Source organism: Perca flavescens, chromosome 17 (assembly GCF_004354835.1).
Source record: "Perca flavescens isolate YP-PL-M2 chromosome 17, PFLA_1.0, whole genome shotgun sequence".
Taxonomy (NCBI): Eukaryota; Metazoa; Chordata; class Actinopteri; order Perciformes; family Percidae; genus Perca; species Perca flavescens.
In genome coordinates this window covers 18,455,118-18,475,840 of record NC_041347.1, presented here as the reverse complement: position 1 = coordinate 18,475,840, position 20,723 = coordinate 18,455,118, and positions in this window count along the sequence as shown.

Sequence of the window (20,723 nt, the reverse complement as noted above, 5' to 3'; positions counted from 1 at the left end):
GCAAACACAGTCTAACGCGGCCAAAGGGTAGACTGTAAAAGTGCCAGGTACCTGCAGTGTGTACAGCTTGACGTGATTAACAAGCTGTCATGGGTGGTGTGTTTAACGTAACGCTTCCTCGGTTTTATTTAAGGGTTAGCAGAGTAGAATATTTTAATTTAATTTTCTTAAAATGTGTATTATAAATAAAATGCTGCTGCTTTGATGAGATGTCTGCTGATCAACCATGACACATTACCTTCTTATTTTACATGAATTGTTGAAAGTTGTAGAGTGTAGGTGTTGCAGTCTAAATGTACAGACCGGATGGCACACAGAGGAGGGGGATCCTCTGGGGAAACCCCCACAGGAGTAATTACATCTAAAAAGATGCTTCCCCTCCATTCACCTTCGATGAATATAGCCTTGGCTGGGAGGAGTCGTTGTCGTCAGACAGTGTCCCAACGTTCATTGGATATTTCGACCCTGAACCGTAACACCCTCCCGTTGGCAGGTCAGCAGTGGTGGCTAAATCACTGGTAGAAAAGGGATTTTATTTAGATTTTGCCCTGAACTGATTCCCAGGCTGAGATACCTGTCCTGCTTCCAACAGGCTTTAGGTTTTAGCCACTTAAGATTAGAGTTTGGTTGGGATGAGGTGAAGGAGGTGACATAAAGGTCTGCAAGAGAGGTTACATTTGAGGAAAAACTCCCAGAAGCTCATTTGGTTCAAGTTAATTCAATTCAGTCCAACTTTATTGTCATTATTGCATACAATGAAACAGTCTTGTCAAATATACTGCAACTATCTTAAAAATAATAAGTATACAAAAATAACAGTGAACGTTATGTGCAAAATCATTTAAGAAGCACATTAAATACACTATTAACATACTGTGCAACAGACAGACAGTCTTTCTTCCAAGAGGCAATGAAGGCCTGAACACAACATTAATCACTCTAATTATTATTCAACTTACAACTGCGTCTTATTTGTTAGAGTTGGGCTGTTTCGTTGTTCAGACACACTGACAGCGATTTATCTGCCTGTGCTATTTGTAAAGCATCTCATAGAAATAACATGTCAGGTAACTTAGTCTGAGATTAAAACATCTATTCTATTCCTGGGCTAGATTTACGTCTCAGAGAAAAATGATTTCAACAGATCTTTTTTCTTTCTTGTGAATATCATCCCAGGAGAGACAGATGAAAGGGCTGTCAGTAACAGATGATAGTGAAAAATACAATTTCAGCTTGCAGGCAATCAATCATATATCAAGGTAACCTTCAGTGAGACAGAGTAGAAAGTTGTAGGAATCATATTGGTGTGGTTGATAGTTCCCACTCCTCTTGTTCTTCCTTTTTTGTTCTGCTGGCTGTAACATCTCTGCTCGTCTTGTTTATTGGCTGTAAATTCTCATTTAGACGTGAGCAGCAGCGGTGCCTTTGTGTTTGCCAGAGAAACGACAAGAATCAAAAGACACACCCAAAAAAGTGTGTGTCCTAATACATATTAAACCACAGTTGCACAAGTGGAAAATGTCATATGGAACAAATCAGAAAGCAAAGTCAGTGTGAGTCATTAAGATTGGCGAAAGTACAATGACAGCTTTTACATGACGATCTACCCATTATTACACACAACTGCCGAATACACTCCCTGCTTTGTGATGAGGACACAATGTACCAAAGAAATGAGAAATACTCAGCTGAATTCAAGGTTTGATGTCTGATGTTTGATGTCTAAAGGTTAATCTACCTATCAAAAAAGACATCCCCCGACTCTGCATTGGTTGCCTGAATCTTTGCTCCCAATGTGATGTTGAAAATGTCACACAGACAGAGAAGTGGTATTACGTTTTGAGTTTTGACAGCCAGCATGAATAAGGAGGATCTGGAGTTCCAGTAAAGTGCAGTACAGCTACTGCTACAGGGACAAGTGTGACACAGAGCCGTCTTTAAGTCCTGCCTATGGTCTCACATCCAAAAAAATGGATACACAAGTAAGAGAAAACCAAATGTTGTATTCAATCAGTGGGTTGATTTAATGGAAACACTAATGGTGTTCGGAGTACACTGATTCGTGTGTGCAGCCATTGTACAGCCACAGGGTCGTAATAATGTTAGTGGCTGTTTCCACTCTGATATTGTTTTGTGAACGTCACCATTATAAAAGCCTGTCTATTGAACTGACAAAGGGAAGTGTGTCACTGCACTCCCCCCCAACAAACAAACAAAAACAAACCAAACAAACAGATACTGTTGCTGGTTCACTCTGCCTCCCTCCCAGACCGGTTTGAAGCCAGAAAAGCCACGTGTCTCTGCTGTCACACAGGCCACGCTCCCATATCAATCAGCCCATTATCTGCTTCCTCAACTCTGCCCGCCCGGCTTTCTGTCTGTCTGTCACAGTTGCTTCAGACGAGACACATGCCTGTCAAACTCAGACAGGCTGGCATTTGCAGATAAACCAGATAAACCTAAGGAGAATTTCAAGTTTTGTCCTAGAAACCCCCATGACTACTTGTTGGAGATTAAAATATTTTCTAAATGAACAAACTAGCATTTAAAGCGTATTGGTAAGCCAAGTTTCACTTGAAACTTTGTGAGCAATAACATCAAAACTGGCTCTTGATTATGATTTAGTTCCTGGCCTTTGCATTAATAACGATAATAATGATTTTTGGTACAGGTGTTTGGTACCTATATGTAAAGAGGATTTACACAGAGCAGTGTCTGTTGACATATCCTGGAGAGGCAGAGACAAAATGTCTGATCTTTGACCTTTGGACTTTTGACATATTGACGGTGTGTAAACATCTCTCAGCCCAGAGCTCATGTCTCGTTTAGCTTTGATGTTTAAAACTGGTCAAACAGAAGAGAGCACTCTTTTTTAAACTGGGGCCCAGGAAGCTGTGCTGCATGTTATGGTATTAATCACGTGTGTTTCAGTAATAAATGTGTTTGTGTGGCCATGCACTGGTTTCCCCTTTGGACAATGATCTCACACCCTGACACATTTTATTCTCAAACCTGTGGCGCCACCTAGTGATTCTTTCTTTTTAATAATGTGAAATGTACTTCTGCTGTTTACCACTGGAGGTCATAGAAAGTCTGCCCGTGGAAAAATCCTTCAGTATAAATTCTCAAATCACCAGCAAATATACTGGAATATATGCTAAAAGTTGCAGCATAACTCCAAAAATATTGAGTTTCCTGCCTCTACACATTAATCATATTTTCCCTGTTGGCTGGACACATTTGTCTGAAATTAAACAGCTGTGGAGATAATTTCAAGGAGATAAAAACAATCAGAGATGTAAGTAATCTAATTGTGTTTCATAAAGCATGTGCGTATTAGTATTAACTGTTTCCTAGTCCAGAGGCTAGTAAATCTTTCACCGCCTGCCTGGCTGGATGACATCTTGGCTGAAGGAGCAGGATTACCTCTCTCCACATGTTTGATGCAGGCTGGATTGTGGAACAGACCCGAGTCAAACAGCCTCAGTAAGTGATGAAAGGCTGAATGGAGAGCCAAAGTTTTGTGTTTCTTCTACACAAAGACAATTCAGATCATGGCAGATAAGCCTGAGTTGATTTCCTTTAATTGTCCGACTCTCGTTGTCCTGTCCTGTAAGACAATCACAACCCCATCTGGCAACTAAAACAAGCCTGCAGATTGGCATAGTGAGTCAGAGACTGACCTTGACCAGAAAACCTGGCATCAATCCTACATGTCAGCAAACCAACCTGATGAATGTGTCACTCCCGCCAGCTCAGGAGGCGCTGTTCTACAGCTAACCGCTGACCTTCCTGTGTAAAGAGAAAAGTACCCAGAAGGAAATGCAAATATTAAACACCACATCAACATAACTGATGTAAATATTACTGTCAATGGGCTTTTACTGAGATAAAAAGTTTTGTATTTTTTCATACACACACCAATCACAGTTTCACACAACTTCCTCAATGTATAAAGTAATGTGTAAACCAGCAACTAAGATTAAAACCAGTAAACATCCCAAAATAAAATTACAGCCCAAATACTTCTCCTTTACAACAATACATGCTCGTTAACAGCAGCCACTGTGGCCACAAGTGACAATTACAGGATAACCGTGACACACTGAACCAGTAACACCAATGGTGGAAGAAGTACTCAAATGGTAGAAATACCACAATGTAAAATTACTTTGTTGCAAGTAAAAGTACATAAGTGTTGTCACAAAAATGTACTTAAACCAGCAAAAGTAAAAGTACACATTATGCATCATGACCTTATTCAAAATGCTGTATTATTAAAGTATATAATAAACCTGTATATACAGTATCACTATATGCTGAGACTGTTAGTAAGGAACTGGTGTTTCAGATCAATTAATTTGCAATAAAATGTAACCTTATTTGCAGCATTACATTGCACAGCCACAGGACTCAGTGCAGTCCTGTCGTGCTAACTGGAGGAGAAGTTAGATTGGTGGCTGGTTAACTGACCGGAAAGCTCTCTTGTTGATCAGCGGGTAACCTCCATGCATAAATTCAATCTCGCAAGCAGAAGTTCAAATCTCTTTCAAATTGGTGTGAGCGTGGCACAAATGAATAAGACTAGATATCCACACACACACACACACACACACACACACACACACACACACACACACACACACACACACACTGACTCTGTCATGGGGTCCCAGCTCTTGTTTCACTGAGTGTGAAACACAATCAACAGCAGGAAGGAAAGGCAATTTCAAGCTTCAGCGACAAGAACACGTGTCTGTATTTCAGTGTCATTCTTGTTTAAGGTGGATGGAGAAGTCAGACATAGTGTGTAATGTGTGTGTGTGTGTGTGTGCGTGTGTGTGTGCACGCGTGGGTGTGTGGACATGTGGACATGTGTGTTTTTCTGCTGACTTACAACATTTTCTACCTCTTTCCATCATTTCGTCCTGCCATTTATTGGAAGCACATGTCTTCAGAGCTGTCTTTATGTCTATACATTGTCAAATTATTTAAATTAAATATTTTTTGCTCCTGATACTTACTGCTACTTTTGCAGCAGTACCACCATCAACACTGATGGATGGATGATGTTGAAGGGCACGCTGACCTAGGCCTGCCTTCTTTTGCCACGTGCATTAAATCTTAAGTGTTTATTTATTAATTAATTTAAAAAAAGTATTATTGGAATTTTCAATCTGAAGCCCTAAACAACATAAACATAGGAAATAATGTTTTTGAAACTTGACCAAACTTTCAAAAAGAGGAATTCATACTTAAATTAAGATACATGGTTTTTGAATTGAAATGCAGTTCTACAAATACAGTAGCGATTCAATTTTACAATGAAAAATGAGATATTCGGTTGCTGCTAAGATGTTACCACAACTGTGCAAACTCAATCTGCTAATGAAGATGGTGTAATGTGATCAAGAGCTATAGAACAAACAAGTAAGTGAACCTTGAGTTGAGAGGGTCTTATCAAATAAAAACAAATCACACACACTTTGGTCCATTTAAAAAAACTGTTGTGCTTACTTCATTGTTAAGGACACAACAAATTATTAGAGTGAACGACAAAAACACAACGCAATCTCTGACAGACGGCTGTTACATCACACACAGACACCAGAATACAGGCAGTAGAGCACAGATGACATGGAGATAACAGTGTGTGTGTGTGTGTGTGTGTGTGTGTGTGTGTGTGTGTGTGTGTGTGTGTGTGCGTGTGTGCGTGTGTGCGTGTGTGAGAGAGAGAGAGCGAGAGAGACCATACATGAGTGTCTGCAATGGTGCATGAATGTGTGTAAGTGAATGTGAAGGTTTAGGGCGATGAAAGGGTTAGAGTTAGTTTAAGGGTTGGTTATAGTTAGGAGATTTGATGTGTGTGTGTGTGTGTGTGTGTGTGTGTGTGTGTGTGTGTGTGTGTGTGTGTGTGTGTGTGTGTGTGTGTGTGTGTGTTTAAATGAGTTAGAGGATCCAACTCCAATCCTGGATTAAAGCTCATCTCTCTGTGTTTATCTCCCAATAGACTATCTGAGAGGCAACAGAGGGGTTTGACCCAGTTGGACACAAACACACACACACACACACAACCACACCCACACCCACACACACACACACACACACACACACACACACACACACACACACACACACACACACACACACACACACACACACACACTCACGCACCACAGCAGCACAGCAGCACAGCACCAGAACAAAATGATTTACAGACAAAAGCATACAAAACTGTGGCATAAAATGATGAAGAAATCTGTGTGGGTATTACTGCTTTGGTGATTGATTAATAGAAACAACAGTACCAGGTGTCCAATCAGCAGGGAACAATTAATAACTTTCTGTGTGTGTGTGTGTGTGTGTGTGTGTGTGTGTGTGTGTGTGTGTGTGTGTGTATACATCTGCTGAGTGTCTGGAGACAGTCACGCTGTTTGCATCACCTCAGCCAACCTAAACATTTCCATAGCTGCTTTTTTCTCAATTGCTTTGGTGTGAATCCACTTCAGAGCTCTGCACTGCAGCAGTTTCAATGACCCCCCTCCCCCCCCACCCCTCCCCTTCACCCTCCTTCATCATCATTTTCATCAATACCTGGTCAAATAACCTGTGAGCATCATACCTGGCTAGATATCCATCTAGGAAGCACACAGATATCAACTTAACTTTAATCACCAGTATCTGTGAGGTTTTACAATAGCGTGGCTCGTATCCGCGGAGGGATTGAGGAGAACAATGCAAACAAGCAGAGCTGCTAAATAAATGCCAGTATGTTCCACCAAAAGTCGGATTTCTGAGATATGGTTCTGCTTCTTACTGCTGGTTGTGCTTTGTTTAAGCTGAAAGCAAAGGTCAGACAGTCTCCTGGGTTGATATTAGTGCAGCTCTAGACTTTACAGCACCAGAGAGCCCTTTTCTTCTCTTTCCTTCCTGAATTCTCCTCTCTCCTTCCTTCCTGATCACGGCTGATGGGAGTTTTAATGGTGTGTCTCAGTTTAGTGAGCCCAGGGTCGACCCAGGGGCCTTGGTAACTACATGAGTTTATTCTTTTTTATTGCACACCCAGTCCTACTCTCTCTCTCTCTCTCTCTCTCTCTCTCTCTCTCTCTCTCTCTCTCTCTCTCTCTCTCTCTCTCTCTCTCTCTCTCTGAGTGAAATATGTATAAGGATGAAATGATGTAGTCGTCCTGAGAGGCCACTTGGAGCCTTCAGGTCCTGGGCAAACAGAGGGAAATAGTTGTGGGGTTCAGAGGAGGACATGGGAGGAGCATGACAAGCATGTTGTCAGCAAATTCTCCTCCTTTACACTGGAGAAATTAGAAGAAACGTGCTGACGAGAAGGGAGATTTTTTATTTTTACAAATAGCAGAGTTCAGTTGGCTGAATTCCAACAACCAACAAATAAACCTTAAATTGTTGTGACCGTTGTGTGATTGAGGTTTGCTTGACATCAACTCATCTCCAGATTTTCTCCCTTTTGAATGGCGACAAGAAATAAACGAGGGCAGAAGACTAAAACCTCACCTCATTTCTTTCTCATCCTTGTTTCTGCATCCAGACCTGCAAATGCTAATCTCTTATGTAATAATGGTTCAAACACACACACACACACACACACACACACACACACACACACACACACATGCTTTAAATTATTTCTCAAGCCCCCACTGTAATAACACTTCAATATTTTTGTAGCCTTCTGCTATTAAATAGAGCAGCCCTGACTGACCCTGGGCTGTCAAAAAATAACTGCAGCCTTGCTGGCTTGCCGTTATCTAACTCCTCTGGGAGAAGATCCTGGTTTTTGCTTTCAGATGGTGAAACACAGGCTGTTTAGGGCACAAAATCAAAGAGAGACTCAGAGTGTTTAGAGACTCTAAAAACAGATGCTCCCTAGACTCACCCTGTCTCCCCACATTAGTGCAGTGTACCCTTTTTCCTCTCCTCCTCTGGCCTTTTCTCTTCCTCTCTCGTGTACCTCTTACCTTGTGACATAAAAAGTCTCTCAGTACCTCCTCACCTCTAGCGGGGCTAGAAGGGGGGCACTAGGTGGCACCGCACCCCCCCCCCCCACCCCTACCCCCCCACCACCACCACCACTGAAATATGATTGCAAAAAGTGGCAGACTGAGCCTATAGTATGGAACATGTGTATTGTATTTCAATATACAATTTGTTTAAAATGAAAACAAGTGAGATTAACCTTCTAAAGTCAACACTGTCATATACAACACTACAATACATTGTTTATGTCTTATTTAATATCTCCAGATCAAAACAGTGTAGAGACTTACTTTTCTTTGTTTAGAAGCAGAGAAATGAGCCGTTTCAATGAGTTCCTTTAACAACTGTAGGCCATCCAGAAGCTTTTTTACAGTGTCTTTGTAACATAAATAAATAATTTTGAATCTACTACTAAAAATCTACTCACTTAATCTTGAACCCAGCGTCTCGTCTTGTTTTTAGCTGTGTGGCCATTTGGTGTCTTTGTAGCCCTTCCAGAAGTTTAGTAAATGGCTTAGACCTGAGAGGGTTAATAATGAATGTGTTGTTTATTTAGCCAAATTACATTGTGTTGTTCTATCCTATCCAATATTTCCTGTATTTCTAAGCAGATGTTCTGTGCTATATTCTGATCAGATGTAATGTGTCAAATGTGTGTGTGTGTGTGTGTGTGTGTGTGTGTGTGTGTGTGTGTGTGTGTGTGTGTGTGTGTGTGTGTGTGGGGTGGGTGGGTGGGTGGGTGTGTGTGTGTGTGTGTGGGTGGGTGGGTGGGTGGGTGTGGGGGTGTCTGTGGGTGATACATTATCTGGTAATAGTGAACATTTTTGTTAAAATAACAATATTACTTTACTCACTGGTGGAGAAATAATCTTTTGTCTTGCGCTAAGTCAAAGGTCTGGGTCAGATACAGTATACATGTATTCTGTTTTTTGCTCAGGAGAGGGGCTTGAGCCCGACTCCTCCATTTGAAGACTGTCTTCTACACACACAGGATCTGCGCAAACACACACACACACACACACACACACACACACACACACACACACACACACACACACACACACACACACACACACAAAGACATTCATTTATAGTGGCTGTCCTGCTAATGCTACAGTATATCTGAACTGGAGCCATAAATGTTGTCGTTGCAGGGTCTTTGAACTCTGAGGAACACAGTATGAGTCATGCACGGCTTCTTTGTTTGTGACAGTAAAAGGATGTGCAGATTTTGTGTGTGTGTGTGTGTGTGTGTGTGTGTGTGTGTGTGTGTGTGTGTGTGTGTGTGTGTGTGTGTACATCTGCTGAGTGTCTGGAGACAGTCACGCTGTTTGCCTCACCTCAGCCAACCTAAACATTTCCACAACTGCTGTTTACAGTTTTTTGTCAATCACTTTGGCACAATCGTCGAATGACTATCAAACATTGTCAAACTATATGACAATTTACTGTGTATCAATATTAGGTCAGTTGTTCACGTGACTATAGTCCTTCATAATTGCTTGGGCACAAAATGCACTGAGTAAGGCTTGCAATCAAAATAGTTTGCATTCATTTGCTATTGAATCATATTACTCTCAAATGCAATTATACACAAATCCTTACATGCAAAATATAGCAACCAGCAATCACAATAACATGTCACACATATATTAGATACATAATATGTATGTGGTACTTGTTGTCAGATGGATAGACTTAGGCTAGATGAAAACAAGTTGTTTATGATTAGGCCAAATGTTGGTGCCATCTAACTTACATCTACAAAATGGAAGCTAAAATGAACATACACTGGCTATTAACAAGCTGGGCAAGCCAATTGCTGTTTTGTGTTGCATTCAGTTTATTTAAATGGGTCTGGGCTAAGCCCCGAACCTACTCAAGTCCTGGAAACGCCCCTGGAAACAACTTTGTTGCATTGCAAGGGAGAATATCATGTGTGATGTCAATAAAATGTTGTGGCCAGACAGAGAGGAGAGATTGGATGACCCATGAGCTTGATACATTTGCAGCACATTTTCTTTTTTTTTTGCACATTCATGATCATTTTGCTGTTGTATATCTTTTTTTCTGTACAAGCTTTTTTTCTGTATTTGAGTTTGGCTGGTGTGTACATATAATGAGAAATAGAAGTTTTGTTGAAAGTGAAGTGTGTGCCATGGCTGTCATCAATACTGTTCAGCTCACTAAATATACAATGTTAGCAACTGGACAGTATTACATAGTGGGTAACTAACACACTTTCAGAGTACACTGTCATTTGACAAAAAGTATTAGCATTTTGAATGTCTTGGTCTAAGTAATGATAAAGTAACCTTCTGTTTTGATGACAATGATTTATTCATTGATGGATATATTTACATTTGAAACACGAGTTACTTCTTTTGATTGAGTAATCACCTTTTGCAGGTCACATTGAGTGGTGTGCTGAATGTACCACGTGGTGTGAGGATTGTACTTAATTGTAAGTTTGTTTCAGTAAATGTGCTAAGTCAATTGATGAGAAAAAATGTAAAACTAAGATCCCTCATTCTGTTTTCCACACAGGTGCGCATCTGTCTGCAAGTTCGCTTGATTCAAGAAATATTTATTGGAGAAACTATTTTCCTGTTTAGTGGTGAGAATGAGTATGGAAACACACAAACTCCTTACTAAGGCATCTTTGTGTCTTTTTCCTCACACACGTGTCAGCGTGGAAAGGTGTGGAGGTGATTTACTGTAAGAGTCGTGCTGTCCTGCAGCCATGTCCTTGACCTGTTTTGATATTAGAAACATGCTGGTAGCTTGATCCTGCCATCGGGGCAGGAAGCAGTAAGTCACCCCCCCCATCAACATGTCACTGTCCAACCTTCAACATGTTCAGTATTGTGAACATACACAGGCGACGGACAGAGAGAGAGATAGATAGATAGATAGATAGATAGATAGATAGATAGATAGATAGATAGATAGATAGATACATACATACATACATACATACATAGATAGATAGATAGATAGATAGATAGATAGATAGATAGATATAGATAGATAGATAGATAGATACATACATACATAGATACATAGATAGATAGATAGATGTGGTGTTGTAAAGAGTTATTGTTTTGGAAAGATCTGTTAGAGAAAGAACTCTGCTGTCGGTCCAGTAGGTGGTGGAGAGGGTGATCAGGCTAATCCATAATGGATAACAGTTTATTCAGTGTCCTCTTCACCACAACTTCAATGGTGTCTGGAGCCAGCAGACTACAGCAAAGTACCGTGCACTGCACGTCTGCACACGTTGAAGGATCTCAGCTTCCTAAGGAAATAGTCTGCTCATCTCCTTCCTATATAAGGAGCCTCTGTGTCGGTCTTCCAGGTCAGTCTGTTGTTGATGTGGATGCCCAGGTACGTGTAGTCCTCCTTCACGTCAACATCCCCTCCCAGAACACACAGGGGTTGTGAAGCCGTCCTCTTCCCTCTTAAATTGATCACCATCTCCCTGGTCTTGGCCACGTTCAGATTTTGATTTCTTCAAGCTCACTCAACAGAATTATACCAGTGTTCTCTACTCTCAAACTATCACTTATAAATCCAACCACTGCAGAGTTGTCAGGAAACTATATATATGTGTGTGTGTATGTATATATATATATATATATATATATATATATATATATATATATATATATATATATATATATATATATATATATATACTGTATACCCATATATTATGGATTTATAATGGGAGTGAGCTGAAAAAGGGAGTTAAAGGTCTGAAGACAAAAGCATTTGGTCCTGATTCAGACATTTCAAAGGTCAGTAAACTTTGAATCCACCAAGGTCACTGACGCATAAAATGTTATTATTCATGCAGAGCTGATGGTAATGAACAGAAAGTTGTTATGGGTTGCAGAATGTAAAATCACAACCGCTTGGCTGAGCATTACATAATTTTATTTTTTTCTCCAGTGTTCTCATTCATCATTTCTCCAAACGTGCAGTAGTCCCATCATTAACCTGCAGGGAGGGAGTGTTTTCCTGCAGCCAGATTTACACAACATGACAGCATGCTGCCTGCAGCCTTTGCCTGACTAAAATAACCATCTGCACTGAGTTCTCTGGGACACGTGCAGCATAATTTACTGCCACTTACTACTAACTACAAACACACACACACACACACACACACACACACACACACACACACACACACACACACACACACACATGTACACACGCACACATGCACACACGCATGCTCTAATCTGGGCCAGTACACTTACTATGAGATGCGAGAGCACAAAACGGTTTAATTTTAAACAAAAAATACAAACTATATTTTATATATTTTTAATAGTTGCTCCAGTGATTCATAAAAAAAATACAAAGAATTACAGGGAATACATGACCCAAGTGCACAAATAGGCCCACATATCCATGTATTCCTAAATATACTGTAGCAAGTGAGAGCATTTAACTGTGTATGTGGGTGCAAGTAGATGTCTCTTGTGTATTTGAACAGGGTGTAAGATTAATTCTACCCTACCGTCTTATGTCACATAAAAAAATTAAACCCTCAAACTTAAAAGCACTTATCATGCACTCACATTCTGCTCGTCCCAAAATGTCTGTGGCAGTTCCCTTCTAGTTACTATGACATTTACTCACTGTTTTTTCCCATATCAATAATGTAGGATTATAATTGCTCTCCTTTGAAGTGGCTGTTTAAATAATCCAGGGAGGATTGCTCTTGGCATCCCATTTCAGCTCAGTGAGGGAAATGAACCGCTGAAAAAAAAAAAAAAAATCCTGAATCTAGAGGTTGAGGATGAGAAGCGGTATTTGCTATTGGAGGTAGTTAGCTTTAATCTGGTGTCCCGAAAATCTTCTCTGCTGTGCTTACAGTGTATTCACATCACAAGGAGGTGCAGAATAAAGATGATTTTTGATGGAGCATTACTTATAAGCAAAACTTGTAGTTCACTGATCTCCGTTCAGTTGATTCTCCCTTTCTGATTTATGTATGTTAATTCTAACTAAAAGCTCTGACAACAAAACTAACATTCATGCTTTTAGACTGCCATATTTTTTTCTGCAATCAGACTATGTTGTACTGTTGCTTGACTTTAAATGTCAACCTTAGGTCACATCATTTATGTTTAGCCAACCAGAAAAAATGCACCACCAAACTACATTACAGAAATGCAAGGTGTTTTATTACAGTAACCGTAATTTGGAGCTTATATTTGACTACAAGCATATTTTCTTTTAAACAATAACTTCAGGTCCCTTATTGAACTTCATCTCAGTGCAAGTTGTTTATTTTATAGAGACACAGACTGGAAAGATAAGAAAACAAAATGCATGCATACATTCATAGTACACAAAAATAGATTACATAGAACTTTTCTGAAAAGCACAGCATTGTCTTATTGGACTTTGATGAGCAGAAAAAAAATCTAATTTTATGTCAGGAGTGTCATGAATTCATATTGCCATTCTTAAAGCATGTTATGGTTGCATTTATATATGTTATGAGTATTAATGATATCTTGCCTGTATGCAGGGGTTTTGTTATAGGTCAGAGTTCAGCTACAGTACCAGTGTTGCAGGGGATGGATAAACATATGGGACAGTAATTAAAAATGTATGTAAAATGTAAAAGTGCATTAGGACAGAAGAATAAAAGAAAGATCAAAGTGGTGGCTGGCGACTGAATAAATTATCTAGGTGTTTTTTTTGTTGCAAAGACATACTCCTACTGAGCACGTGTAGAAAAGCAGTATTAAATCATCTTCAGTGCACGGTGTGAGGGAGTTTGCGCTGCCACGGCCCCCAACTGCGGCAGCAGCAAAGTAATTCATAGAATTAGACAACAACTGAGAAACTGAGCTGAGTTGAGAAGCTCTGAACAGCAGTATCAGAACAGAGATGAAGCTGTTTTCTGCCCCAATTCCTCTGCTTCCCAGCCATTTTGATTTTGCTTATAGACAAAGAATTTGACATTGGATGAGCTCACGGGCTCAGAGCTGGAATTTGAGGTAATAAAGTGTTTCATGCTACACTGCACTCTCCTGATTTGACCATTATGGAAATATGTAAATAAACCTCCACCGAGTGCTGACCGTTCAGCTCTGGGATTGGGGAGCTCTAATTGGGAACTTGACAGAGATGTCAGAGTACTTGATACATTTTTAAAGGGCCCAAACAAAGATAATGGCATTATTCAAAATCCCACATTGTTGTTTTGTTTGGCAGATTCATCCTGGATGCACTTTGAGCTTCATTGTTTATTGAATAGCTAAAATTCATCTACTTGGCAAACGAGGCACGAGCAATTCATGAGTCATTTAGTCTTGCATTGCCAGACCTATCTCCACAGCGCGGTGTCAGCGCTGGATTATAGTCTTGTAACACCACCCATTGATTCTGGGATAGGGGCAAAAAAAATCTATGGCTTGTTTGTATTTCTTAAAATAAATCACAATCATCCTGGGCAGCGCTAGGCCCTGATAGAGGAGATGGCGAGAGGGGAGGGACATCCGGTGCATCTCTCACCCACTGGATGTCAGGCTTGATCCCAGCAATTTACATCCGTTGAGCCAGACTATGATTAATTAAACATTAAGGTTAGATGAATAAAGGGTGCTTTATGTAGAAACAGAAGGAACAAAAATGCAATAATGCACTAGAGGAATGTTTTCAAGTTCTTGTGAATAATTTTAGAAGCACTGTCAGGGTAACTTTGATATTTTTGAATCATGCTGAGGCCGAGGGTCGGGCTCTGGTCAGGTATCTGGCGGTGGACGAAGACCCTGAGGGGACAGAGCATGTGTGAGTCATATGACCCAGGCTTTAGCCCTTCATGCAGACACACACAGACAGACCAAAGCCGATTGGAAACAAAGGCTTGCAGTGTATTATTTCTGCTGAGGCGTGAGAAATTCTCCATTAATCTGTTTCATCTTGCTTTATGAAGCTGTTACACCAAACAGTGTGTGAGATATGTTAGTAGAGTTGTTTCTCAGAGTCCCCCCTCTAGGAGCCCCGTGCCTGTTCTCACGTTATCAGAGATGCTGCAGATGGCTTGACTAGAAGCATATGTGTATAATATATATATATATATATATATATATATATATATATATATATATATATATACATACATACATACATACATACACACACACAGTGAGGAAAATAAGTATTTGAACACCCTGCTATTTTGCAAGTTCTCCCACTTAGAAATCATGGAGGGGTCAGAAATTGTCATCGTAGGTGAATGTCCACTGTGAGAGACATAATCTAAAAAGAAAAATCCAGAAATCAACATGTATGATTTTTTAACTATTTATTTGTATGATACAGCTGCAAATAAGTATTTGAACACCTGAGAAAATCAATGTTAATATTTGGTACAGTAGCCTTTGTTTGCAAGTACAGAGGTCAAACGTTTCCTGTAGTTTTTCACCAGGTTTGCACACACTGCAGGAGGGATTTTGGCCCACTCCTCCACACAGATCTTCTCTAGATCAGTCAGGTTTCTGGGCTGTCGCTGAGAAACACAGAGTTTGAGCTCCCTCCAAAGATTCTCTATTGGGTTTAGGTCTGGAGACTGGCTAGGCCACGCCAGAACCTTGATATGCTTCTTACAGAGCCACTCCTTGGTTATCCTGGCTGTGTGCTTCGGCTCATTGTCATGTTGGAAGACCCAGCCTCGACCCATCTTCAATGCTCTAACTGAGGGAAGGAGGTTGTTCCCCAAAATCTCGCAATACATGGCCCTGGTCATCCTCTCCTTAATACAGTGCAGTCGCCCTGTCCCATGTGCAGAAAAATACCCACAAAGCATGATGCTACCACCCCCATGCTTCACAGTAGGGATGGTGTTCTTGGGATGGTACTCATCATTCTTCTTCCTCCAAACACAGTTAGTGGAATTATGACCAAAAAGTTCTATTTTGGTCTCATCTGACCACATGACTTTCTCCCATGACTCCTCTGGATCATCCAAATGGTCATTGGCAAACTTAAGACGGGCCTTGACATGTGCTGGTTTAAGCAGGGGAACCTTCCGTGCCATACATGATTTTAAACCATGACGTCTTAGTGTATTACAACAGTAACCTTGGAAACGGTGGTCCCAGCTCTTTTCAGGTCATTGACCAGCTCCTCCCGTGTAGTTCTGGGCTGATTTCTCACCTTTCTTAGGATCATTGAGGTGAGATCTTGCATGGAGCCCCAGTCCAAGGGAGATTGACAGTCATGTTTAGCTTCTTCCATTTTCTAATGATTGCTCCAACAGTGGACCTTTTTTTACCAAGCTGCTTGGCAATTTCCCCGTAGCCCTTTCCAGCCTTGTGGAGGTGAACAATTTTGTCTCTAGTGTCTTTGGACAGATCTTTGGTCTTGGCTATGTTAGTAGTTGGATTCTTACTGATTGTATGGGGTGGACAGGTGTCTTTATGCAGCTAACGACCTCAAACAGACCGCATCTAATTTAGGATAATAAATGGAGTGGTGGACATTTTAAAGGCAGACTAACAGGTCTTTGAGGGTCAGAATTCTAGCTGATTGACAGGTGTTCAAATACTTATTTGCAGCTGTATCATACAAATAAATAGTTAAAAAATCATATATTGTGATTTCTGGAATTTTTCTTTTTGGTTATGTCTCTCACAGTGGACATACACCTACGATGACAATTTCAGACCCCTCCATGATTTCCAAGTGGGAGAACTTGGAATAGAATAGCAGGGTGTTCAAATACTTATTTTCCTGTACAGGCCAAAAGTTTGGACACACCTCATTCAAATGGGTTTCCTTTTATTTTCACGACTATTTACATTGTAGATTCTCACTGAAGGCATCACAACTATGAATGAACACATATGGAATTATGTACTTAACAAAAAAGTGTGAAATAACTGAAATGTCTTATATTTTAGATTCTTCAAAGTAGTCACCCTTTGCTTTTTTATTAATAAGGGAAAAAATTCCAGTAATTAACCCTGAAAAAGCACACCTGTGAAGTGAAAACCATTTCAAGTGACTACCTCATGAAGCTCATTGAGAGAACACCAAGGGTTTGCAGAGTTATCAAAAAAAGCAAAGGGTGGCTACTTTGAGGAATCTAAAATATAAGACATGTTTTCAGTTATTTCACACTTTTTTGTTAAGTACATAATTCCATATGTGTTCATTCATAGTTTTGATGCCTTTAGTGAGAATCTACAATGTAAATAGTCATGAAAATAAAGAAACACATTGAATGAGAAGGTGTGTCCAAACTTTTGGCCTGTACTGTATATATATATATATATATATATATATACTATAGCTGCTGAATAGCAGCTGAGCAAGGAGAAGCAAACACAACCAAAAGCCTGTTGTTGAATCATGTTGGTACAAAACAACATAATGATGATAGAAGTAAAGTGATACTATAAATAAAATTGATTTGAATTGAATTGAATTGAAAGAATAACCAAAGCTATTACATTTCATCCTCTGGGAAAAATGAATGTGTGTACCTAATTTCATGGCTATTGATGTAATTGTTGCTGAAATATTTCACCCAAACCATGAATGTGAACCTGTGGTGGTGCTAAAAATAAAGTCAGGAGATCACCAAAGTTATTAGGGTTCATCCTCTGGGGAACATGGATATATGGACCAAATTTTATGGCAATCCACCCAATAGTTGTTGAGACCAACTGACTTTTGCCATTCCTGGAGCCACACCGCTAACGTTGCTAAAAACACCCAATTTTAGCAAAAACATGACAAAAAATGGAATGAGCAGAATTGTTTTCTTGACCTCTCAATGAATATGTAATAAACAGTCTTGTCTTGTATGAACCTCACGGGCTGCCCAGGCAAGAACTTTTTTTATAATATACACTTGAACACACAGGATCTACGCAAACACACACACACACACACACACAGCTGCACACACATATTTGCATATTATGTAAGAAGGCAATAAACTAACTCTGCTTTTGTAATGTTGGAAAGACATGCTCTACCCACAAACATGAAGGCAATAAAATGTTCAACTTTAATCTTCTGCAGTTCAAAAAAATATCCAGCCACCCCAGCCTAATGAAGTAGACTCCAATGGGAACCCACTGGGGTAAAAGGAGAGGCTGCAGCACATTTGCACGTTTCATTTCAGCTGGAAATCATATTAGCGTTGTGGGCTGCCGAAGCCTGAAGTTGAAATGAACCATGGAGGCGATTTAAAGGAGAAAGGGATTGAGAAAAGTAGGGCTGAAATGGTGAATTGGGAGGGCGGAGGCTGAATGTGGCAGAGAAGGAAGAGATGCAGTAGGTTTAGGGAGAAGAAAAAGAGCAGAGGTGTGTGATAATCTGGAGGGAGAGATGAGCAAGAGGAGAAACAGGGGGGCAGAGGAGGAGAGGTGTGGTTACGTACTTGGCATTGGTGCAGGATATAAATTGGTATGTTGTACGCAGAGGAGAAGAGGTCAGTTGGAGTTCAGCAGTGACAGACCTCCTGAATATCTTTCTCCTCAGGCAGGAGGGCCGGCCGAACATCAAAGACATAAGGTGATGCTGTGGAGGCAGAGGTATTAAATATTAGCTGCACTTTGTTTGAAAAATGTATAAAATAAATGTAAACCTTCACGTTTGAGCTGTTTACAGTTTTATATAATAGTGTAGAGGACTGATTACATCACATATGTGGTGAAGATGTAATACAGCACTGCAGGAGAATCCACCTTAATGAGCTCTTTAATGTCATAGAGTCATAAAATATTTCTTATAAGGAGCAGAAGAAATCAATAGGAATCATGGGGTTTTCTTGAAACACTTGTCATTTTCTCAAGAATCTGGTGATTTATGCCGTTACAAGTGAGTCAACAATAGAGAGACGACAGAAAATCATGGCAGAGAGAGAGAGGGCACGAATCTTTTTTCGCTATGGACCACATGTCCAAACCAAAGAAAACGGACTGATTAATTAAACACATTGCCAGAAAGATTAAAAACAAGATGCAATTTGTCAAGATAAAACCATTTTTCTCCATGAACTCTTATGTGTAAATGTATCATGAAATCTATCACACCTGCAGGGGGCTCAGATAACTCTAAATGGATTATTAACATTACTGGTCATTTTGACTGACAGGGATTTTGCTTCTTGTGGAAATCAAATCTCTCTAACAAATAAGGTCATTCAGCCATTCATTCAGCTCCTCTTTCATGGATGAATCAGGCAGGTGGCAGTCTATTGTGGTTAGAAGAGAAGACCCCATATTGTGTTTCCAGGGTGATTGAGTGGACAGGAGGCAGTGGGCGGGAATCTCTCAGCCTAAGAGTTCAGGGCGGAGTAGAGACGATGAGGAGCTCACCTGTAACCACCTGGCTCCCCTGTTCTGGATGTCAACAAGCAAATTAGCCTCATCAAAGAAAAGGTGTGGATGATTTCAACCAGTGGTGTATTCTAATGTATTGTATTGGGTATACTGTACTGTATGGGCCAGAATGGGACTTTGAAGGGTGGGGTCTGGGTGTCCTCCCCCAGGAAAAGTTTGAGCGTCAAAAACTTAATTTCCTGCATTTTTATACACTTTTATGCACCAATTCACAGCTCAAATACATTTTTTATTTAGCCTATGTAAAGAACAAAAAACACATGACAATTCAAAATATGTCAAAAATATAATGGAAAGTATGTTGTGTGTCGTTTCGCATTTTTAAGTGGGTATATGGAAATCCTGGAGCTTTCTTAAGTATACTGCGTATACCTGCGTATCATGTAGACTACACCACTGATTTCAACCTTATCCCATTGTTCTTATGGGCAATGCATCCTCTAAATTCCAATTTAAAGAATTCAGATCACCGGATTGTTTCATTGCTTTTGATCCAAGCCTTTAAGGCAGAATTTGAGCCCTAGAGTCCCCCAATTGCACCAAATTAGGTTTGATTTTTTCTGACTTTTTTCTACATTTAGGTTTTTTTCTTGTGAAGAGTAAGGTCATTTTTGGGACAAGAGGTCACAAGTAGATTTATTTTATTAGGTCACAAGCCCAAAAGTTTGGTAACCACTGGTCTAAGACATGACTGTAAAAAGCCTTAGAAAATCGCTTATTTTTATTGATTTTAAATCATTCTGAAAAATAACACAAATGAAATGCTATAATACTTAAACGAACCAGCATGTGATGCATTTAAGCAACCACTGTGATATGTTCCCCAACAAAACAGTGACCACTTTTAACTGTCAAATGAAAAGAAAAACTTAATTTAGGACAATAAATGGACAGTGCAACGCCAAAATACTTTTGATGATAGATGGGCCCCAAAGAAGCCACTTCCACTTGGCATATGCCTCAGCACGTAGTTACACTCAACTTTTACCAGATGGTTACACTGAAAACAGTGTCCCAAACTGCTCTGTTGTTTATCTTGATTGTTCTTTGTACAATATTTAATTATCATTAACAGTCTATCAAGTATAGTAGTCCTACTGGCAGTGATTCACTGCACCGGTAAAGAATACTCTATTATTATGAATACAAAGTATTAAATACATCAACATGCGCTGGAGAAATTGCTTCATCGGTCGTCGCAGCACCCCCTTGCGGCGCCCCCTGCCCTTCATTCCCCGGTCCTAAGCTAACTGTTGTGGATCAGCAGTCGAGACCCTTCTGGAGCAGAGAGTCCGCCCGCCCCGCAGAGCTGCAGCCCGGGCTCTGGCG